The sequence below is a fragment of the Oryzias melastigma genome, linkage group LG23 (assembly GCF_002922805.2).
Source record: "Oryzias melastigma strain HK-1 linkage group LG23, ASM292280v2, whole genome shotgun sequence".
NCBI lineage: Eukaryota > Metazoa > Chordata > Actinopteri > Beloniformes > Adrianichthyidae > Oryzias > Oryzias melastigma.
In genome coordinates, this window is record NC_050534.1 from 5360062 (window position 1) to 5369346 (window position 9285).

A 9285-nucleotide genomic window follows, 5' to 3' on the forward strand; every position below is an offset into this window, starting at 1 on the left:
AAACCTGGGAGTTCATTTTGACCGGTTATGTCCTTTCATTCAAACTGATTCTGCCTCTTTCACCTACACTGACATCAGAAGTAGGGCTGGGTATCGATTTAAATTTCCAGAAACGATTCAGTTCGATTCATAAGAGCCTGAATCGAGTCCTCGGTTCAATTCAATTTTGAGTTTACACATTTATACACATTTGTTGAGAAATACATTAATAATGTAATATATGATTCGAATATATTTATATTAATCTGATACAGTTCACATACTGTAAAATTTAGTTAAATAATGACACTGTTGGCCCTGTGACAGACTGACGACCTGTCCAGGGTGTACCCCGCCTTCGCCCTTCAGTAGCCGGGATAGGCTCCGGCACCCCCAGGACCCTGAAAGGGAAAAAGTGGCCAAGAAGATGAATGAATGAATGACACTGTTGACAGCACACAGAGTTTTATGGATTTTACAAAGAAGAAGTTCTAACTAAAATGTTCAGATCATTAACATTGTAAACATTGTTCTGCTCCTCCTGGAGGACGTTTTAGTTTGGCCACTAGGTGGTGATCACGCTATAGCATTACACCTTATTTCAGAAAAAGAAGAAAGTATGAGGAAAAAAACTGTTTTAGACCACAAATAGTTATTTAAAAAATACTTTCTTAAAAGAGTGTGGGAAATTCATAACTGTAAGTGTATAAAGATGTTCATTTAGTCAGAATGTATGTTTAGTTTGACTGAGTGTTAGAATTAGCCGTCCTATTGGAAATTCCATCAAACGTTAGCATCAAGCTAGTGGACGTTAGCTTTATGTGCTAAATCGGTTTATATCTTTTATGAATTGTTTACTCATTTATCAAGATTAAATCAATTAATTGACTTTATTAATCCAGCCCCAATCAGAAGGTTTAGGAGCATCCTGCCTCACAGGGATACTGATGGATTTTCAAGGTGGGATTATTTTTACCTTCAGGCCTGATTATTTGTGTGAAACAGGTTTTTAATAAAATGTTCACTGTAATCATGAGCAGAAAAGATACAGAAAGTGAGCGTCCACTGACCCAATATCCCACCTGTAACTCAAAACATCAAAGTTCCTAAAAAAAAAAAAAAGTCCTAAAATAACACTGCCTCACTCCTGTCTTGCTGTAAAATTGAATAAATCTGGCAACATTGAAACTTATGGTAAGTTCAGCTCCTTCTAGACCCCTACAGGGAGTCCTTCAAAGCAGTGGTCCCCAACCCCCGGGCCATTGATACCAGGCCGCAGACAGAAATAAATAAATAAATACATGCGCTAGCTTAGATTATTTCCGAAGTTTCATTTTGGAAAATGGCTGCATTCTGTTCACAACATCCGTCTTGGTCACGTGACTTAAAGCGGATAGCTGCATGGCTAGCTGGATTGCTAAACTAGCAGCCAAAAGGTGAAAACTAATAAAAACCAAACAATAAAAAGCATTTAGAAAGTTTTTTCACGGAGAAAAGAGTCAGTGAGGAAACAGAAGAGCCTTCGACTTCAAAGAACAATAAAGTTGCAGTATACGGAATTACTGAGACAGTTGTTCTCGTGTAGCAGAGGCGGCTCTAGCTAATGATATAGTTTGATGATAAAGTGTGGCAGAAAATACAAGTTTTACAACAATTGTGTCATTTTATTTTGGTTTATTTATCCATCACACCCTAAAAGTCAGACGTACGTGAAGCTAGCGTCCGGTCGTTAGCCTCAACTTTGACATTAAAGGGAAAATCTTCACCACAAAGTTCAAAACATTTTATAGAGAATCAAGATTCAATCAAATAAAGAGAATTAAAAATTTTCCTAGAGCAAGACTGAATTAGATGGATGGACGGACAAACAGTATGTTGACTTAAGGAAAGTATCCTTCTTCTGGTACTTAAAAATATAGCTTTTTATTGCCAGAAGAAGAGTAAAAGACTTTTTTTTTTGCCCCACAACTGTTCTGCGCAGCTCTAACTGCAGACTGTGCAAAATTCTGCTGATTGCCTGCTGCTGACAGAGACTAAAAAGTGAAATAAAGTCATGAATCCCTTTACTGGCTCTTCTCCACTTTCAGGGTGTGGTTTAAGGTTTCATTGTTTTAAATGTCTTGACCGTTTTTGGTGACCAGATCTTTTAGGTCCTGTGTCGACAGCGAGGTGTTCGCTTTATTTTTGTATTTTTTTATCGCTTTCATATTATTCATTTTAATTGTTTTATTCCCTTTTCTACCCTAACTTTGGATAACTATATTCTTTTATCTGGATAACTATACACCACTTTCATTAGCTGAGGGTGTTTTTGCAAAATGCTGCAGAAAAATGTAATTAACTGATTGAAGATTTTTGGACTGAATACCACATGGCCTGTCAGAAATGGACTATAGATTAGACTTCAAACTGTTGGTTTTGATAAATATCCCGTTTAGAGCTGCAGTGACCGACCTTAAGCCACGTCTGTGGAGAGAAAACACTAAAAACGATCAGTCTGCGCCCTTGGATTTGGAGGTTACTTTTTATGCATGTTTTTGCAACCTGTAACTGCAAAGATAATAAAGAAGCAGTGCTGCATTCAAGTGGTATCTGACATGCAAAAGCTTCCGGCTAACTAATACTGAGTCCTTGCTCTGATGAAGTAATGGGGTAAACGACACAATACAAAGAATCCACATCAGTGATCTTTGATCAGAACTAAATCAGTTGTTTTCATGTCTCAGAAAGAAACACGATTGCTGCTTCCTTCAGCATCACTTTATCACTGTCACTCTTCTCACTGCACCAAAATGCATTTCCTTTCCCATCTTCCTGTTTATTGCTGAGACAAGCAGGCGGGCGACAGGCCCGAGCTGTCAGGGCGGGACTACGACTGCTCAGCCAAAGCAAAGAAAGTCAAGAGCATTTAAATAAATCTGGTTGGATGGAGATTCTGCAATGCTACCACTTTTTTTTTCAATCAAAATTTAATGAGTCTCTCTTTTGTCTCCTGAGCAGTAGTTTTCCCCTCCATTACCCCGGCCCGGCTGAAGGGCCTGTTGAATGCCAAGCTCAGATTCTTCCTGCCAACCCCCTCTACCCTCCAGGCTGCTTCACAAAGCAGTCTGCGGCTCACCTCCGTCCACGCCAGCTCTGGCCACACCCTCAAACCAGATAAAACATCACCACCTCAAATTAACTGTGAGTGAGATCACGTTGGTCAAAAAAAGAAAAAAGCAGGTTTTCACCCAAAATTCATGCTAAATTGTTCTTTTTCCTGTTATTTCATGAACACAGAAGTTGTTAAGTGCAGTTTCCAAACATAAGAAAAAGAGAAACCAGAGGACGGAGTGGAAGTTAGGAGGGTTACATGTAGGGGCTTCCCGGTGGAAAGCGTTGCGAGCTAACAAGCTGCCTTGCGAACAGCGTAGCAAGTTAGTGAGCCAGACTACTGAGCGCCCACTCAAGCCAGTGTGGGCAAACACAGATGGGGCCACCAACCTGGGGACAAACCCACCTGGAGCCCACCAATTGAGCCCAAAGGGAAACCAAATGGGGCCCATATTGAAACGTTCACTGGGTAAATACCCTAAAGCTACCAGGCGGGTGACACTTGATATGGACAGCCACCGTCCCAACACATTCTCCCTCCCAAGTCGTCACATATTGATGTTTGGTTACTTTTTGGGTGTTCCCAACTCAACGTTTTTCAATGTACTGGCTGTTTCTGTTAAATCACTGGTCCCAAACATCCGGGCCACAAACCAGAACCCATCTAGTACCGCGCACTGGTACCCAAACCTAGTACCCTAGCCCGATACCAGACCAGATGCAATACCAGACCTGAACCGGTACCAGGCGCGAACCAGACGCAAATCAGTGCCAGATTAAAGTTAGGGTACCGGTACTGGACGCATCTCGAGGACCAGTGCGCATCCAGTACTGCGGCGTGAGGGTTGCGGACCCTTGATTTCACAAACAGTCTGAACGTCAAGTGTCAAGTTGGGGACACCCAAAACATCAAAGAGAGACGTAGCAGGGGCCTTAAAACGTCAATATGTGATGACTTGGGGATGAGAATGTGTTGACTGTCCGGAGACATTTGCACATCATCCAATCAGTGCTGCTACTGGCTAGCGATCCGCCCCATAGCCGCCCAGCAGTCGCTCGATTGCGTAATGGCGTCATCCCTACCTGTCCTGGACTGCCTCAGCGCGACCTCAAAATTTGCAGGTGGCCACTGACCAACGTCAACAATTAGAGAAAAATCGTCGTAAAATTATGACTTTTTCCTAAAAACCTCAGCAGCCACTGCACAGGGCAAAATGCGACTGCCGCCTCCCGATTACAAGTCTTAGAGCTGAGACACCGAGATTTTATTACCTATGACCAGAGGCTGACGAACCAAGGTATACTCTCTAGGATTTTCTTTTATTTTACAAACAGCAAGAGAAAGAAAAATAGATCGCTTAAAATTTGTTGAACCATTTCTGAAGTTTTGTCTAGCAGCGCGAAAGAACTGGTCCTATTTTCTCTTTGCAGTGTGTTACTTCACTCGTTACTGGTGCTTTGAAAGGATCAAAAAGTTATTTCTGATTGTCAGAGAAAGAAAAACTTTTATGGACTATTCTAGTAGCTGTGTTTTAACCTAAAAAAAAATAACAATGCAGTCTGCAACTAGTATGAAACGCAGCACTAATTTTGCATAGTGAGCTAGAGCCTCAGAGTGGTGCAGGCAGCAATCCCTGAGATTAGTTTCAAACCCAAAGAGCTGAACACGGTTCACAGCACAGTTTACACACAATACACCCCAACGAGAAGCAACAGAAGTTGGTGGTAGTTTCAGCTGTTGGAGACTCCAACGTTAAATCTCCTTTGTGATTGGTTTCAATGTATGTTTTTCTTCCGATGTATTCCGTCTGCCCGCTGAGTGTTTTTACGAGCTGATCTTGACCCGTCCATCTTTCCTCTGGAAGAACATCAGTTTGCAGTGATCAAAGCTGCTGTACTCTGTGTGGAGTCACTGTGAAAGTGACTGGGGTGATTTGGCTCAGGGCTTCAACAGGCAAAGCTCTGGGCAAACAACAGCCTGTGTCACTACTTTCACACTAAGCAGAGGGTAAACACGTTTCATAATCAAGAGTGCAGGAACTAATCCTGCCGAGCCACAAACTCGTTTTTACCACATTTGTTTACAACAGATCCGGCAGCAGAGTCCGGCTGACGATTCCTCGGTTACCAAGGAGCCGACGGCTCATTAGTTTCTTTGTTTCTGTTGTACTCTTTTGGTCTGACGGTGGTTTTCCTGCGTCTCCCTCTCTGCAGCATGGCGATGTCTGCTGCTTCAGCCCTCCCCTCCCCTCCTGCGTCACTTCCCCTTCTGTCACATAAACACATGTACACCCCTATTCGCAGGCGCACTCCGACATACGCACAAACACACACCCAGTCACACGAGAGCTGCTAATTATGACCACATAAAGCCAACGGAAACACAACTTTTACAGCTGGCTCCTCCAGCTTCTCTCATACAAACAGAATTCACATGCAATAAAAATCGATTATTCGGCAAACCAGAGAAAACTAAAGTAAGGGGTTAATTTTTCTTTTTTTTTTTTGCTTCAGTGCTTTGGCTGCAAATCGGAAGAGGTTCTGCTGAGGGAGAGAAACACAAAGTCACAGACTGAGTAAGAAAGATGGAGGAAGGACGGTTCTGCTGCAAAGAAACTGGTCTAAGCTGTTTACACAGGGCGGCTGAAGAAAACAACGTATTCTCGATTATATCCAAATGAAACGGATGTAATTGCTGAAACAGCACAAACATCACGCACAGCCTGTGACGCAGAATGGAAAGTCTGCCGTCTGCAAGCAGAAGCCAGATAAACAGGAGGAGCCGGGTTATCACCTCTGAACCCTCCGGACATGCTACTAACATGCTCCAAGCTTAGATTGGTGGAATGCCAAAGTAGAGCTGGGAATCACTGGATACCTCACGATACGATGCAATACATATAGATGACATCGCGATACTGCAATAATTGATAAAAATCATCTCTAATCACATTATATAGAAAATCACATCTTTTTTAGGGAAAATTGAATTGAACTTTATTCATATCCCAAAGGGATAAATTCACCTATTATAGCACCACAAAAACTCAATAAGTTGTATAAAAAATTAAAAAAAACTATGAAATTTACTAAATATGTAAATAAATAAAAGTAACAAGTTAAAAATGTAATAATATAGTATATAAATAAAAATAAAAAATATATAACTATTTATTTTAGCTGGAACACAATCTTTTTTGTGCAACAAATAATAGACACTTTTGTGCAAATCAGTAATACTGTCTTTAACAAGCATTGACACCAATTGAATTGAAATTATCTGTAAAATTCATGAACAGCAGTGCTGCTACTTAGTGCAAAATTGTTGTAAACAACACAACAAAAATTAAACAATTCAAGTAGCTTCCAGGCACACTGGTCCAACGCATGCTCCCCATCCACCTCCAAAGTGAAATCTCACCAAAGGACGATGAGTATAACGTTTTACAGCCTCTTCAAACAAAAATAAAACATCGATACTTGGTGAGAACCCATCGAGAATCAATCGCTGGACTAAATATCACAATATATAATATCGATGTTTTGGCACACTCCTGATCCAAAGTGAACAAGTGACAGCTTGATCAAGTTTTGTCAAAACTACAACTGACTTTGATTTGGTCAATACTACCACAGCAAGATTACCTGCAAGAGAACGTCCAGTACAACCCTGCTTGTGTTTGCTAGGTCAAAGATGTTGACAAAATGTAACTGATAAACGTTGGAAATTCTGAGGCAACAAATGGATCATCCAAGTTCCAGTGTAGTGTCATCAGGTCAACGAGTCAAATCAGTGTCTTAGTATGATGTAAACCGCACAACTTCACCAGCGGAGCTTCGCTGTTGCTTCACGCTGCATTACAGAGCCTCTGTGTTGCTGTTATGTAATGCCTCACACAGCAGATTTCACTGTTCAAAATGCTTTCAGTTAAGTAGACACATTAGCAGTAGCTGCAAGCTGGAAATCTGCTGACCATTCATTTAAGGAAAGCCAACTTCCATTATGCAGGAAGCCGATTCTAACCGAAAGGGATTTCTTACAGACGTCGAACGGTTACTTTTCTGTCTTAGCTGCAATAACAAGCTAGCTGTTGACTCTGGAAGACAAATGCCTGAACCTAACACAAGAAAGAGGATCTGGATACGTCCATGACGTCTTCCAAAGCCTCCCTCCTACCATATTCTGACCACTTCCACTGTGTCCTCTTTATGAGGAGGAGTAGGTCTCCTCTTCACACCTTATCTCTAAGGGAGACCTCAACCACCCTGTGATAGAAGCTCATTTCCGCTGCCTGTATCCGTGATCTTATCCGTTCACCGACAAGGCACCGGCTCACAGCTATGGGTGAGGGTAGGAACTGAAACTGACCAGCTTCGCCTCCTAACTCACCTCTCCATTTCCTCTATATGGAATGATGGTCGTCAGTCCATACAAGTGGAGAATTCATTAATGAAATAGAAGGTAGCGGTGAACCGACATTTTTGTTTTCAAACCAGCCTCATGAGGACATGATGGCATTAGCCCTTGACTTCTGTTAGCTCTAACAACACAAGCTTGATTCTATCTGTCGTATCATTTGTGTTTTGTATCCAATCTAACGACTACAGTGAGGCTAAGTACCGACTCAACTTGGTAGCCTCAAGTTTGATGTATATTTTACTTATATTTACTATATATTTACGATAAACACTCAACCTTTGACATGTTTTTAGAAGTCTCTGACTTCAAAGTACCACAACAGAACCCACACTGCCTTCTAGTGTTTGGGAGTGCCATCACAGGAGTATGGAAGTCTACACAGGTCCTTCCAGGAGACTAAAGCCTCTTTCCCACAGAGCAGTCCGGTACGGTACGGTAAGGAGTGGTACGGAACTGTCCAGTTGATTCTGGTAAGCGTTTCCACTCATTTAGGCCGCACTTCCATTGAGCGGTTTGTTTTTACAGTACATCTGTGGTGTAGACTGCTAGCTCACCCTGTATCAAATTGTCGCCGATCTTTGCAGGCATTTTTGATATAAACTCGTGACCAAAACAGTACACAGGAAACCACAAAAGCCAGAATGCTTACAAATGTTGGAAATATTAGCTTAAATGAGCGCTATATCGATGCTTTCTAATGTTGTCATCACTTTCTGCCAATCAACGGGTGTTAGAGCAGCTCCACCCCAACCGCTTCCTTTTTCTATGGACCTACAACTAGGGCTGCTACGATTAGTCGACTAATCGACGACTAATCGACTATTAAAGTAGTCGATGACTAATTTAATAGTCGATTAATCGTTACTTTATATTATATGGAGTCGGAGTGTGGTAAAGTGGAAAGTTATGATGGTATTATGCTAGCTTTTTGGACTATTTTGGCATTTATTAGGGTTTTTTGGTCTATTTTGGAGTTTAGCTAATATTTCTGCTGCATGCTAGCTATTTTGGCTATTATAGGATATTTTAAAATTTTTAGGCAAATTTGGAGTTTAGCTAATGTGTGCTAGCTGCTTTGGCTAACTTAGGCTTTTTTTCAGCTTTTTAGGCTAATTTGGCATTTAACTATTATTTTAGCTGGCTATCAGCTTCAGCAATTTCAGCTATTAACTTCAGCATTATCAGCTATCAACTTCAGCATTTTTAGTTATCAGCACTAGCATCTTCAGCGGACAAATTAGCTCTCACACTAGCATTATCGCAGATAATGCTATATTTTTAGTTTTTAGTTAGTTTAAAGCTGGTTAAGATGTGTGCTTTACATCCAGTTTGCCCATGACCCGTTAAGACGACTAATCGGAAAAAATAATCGGTGATTAGTCGACTATTAAAGTAATCGTTTGTGGCAACCGAGGGCTAAATAAACCAATGGAAGCCCCCTAGAGGTACGGGTCGGTACTGTTTAATGGGTCAATTTCACAATGGAAACACTCAAAATACTGGGCCAAACCCATTCAGTGGAAACGAGTCTTAAGTGAAACCAAAGTCAGAACCTTCCAGAGCTGTAACTCTGGCATTGATCCAAGCTAAAAAAAATGACTCGATCTGGTCCCAAATACATCTGCTATAAAGGAGATGTCATCAAATCCACAAATAATAAAACAAAGGAGTAGATGGTCCAATCGTGGCCTAGATAGCCCAAAGGGTGTCACTGCACATGCAGATTGCGCATGGTCACTTCACCATTAAAGAACTGGGTTTTTGCAATGAAGAATTTCTCATTACTTTGGACT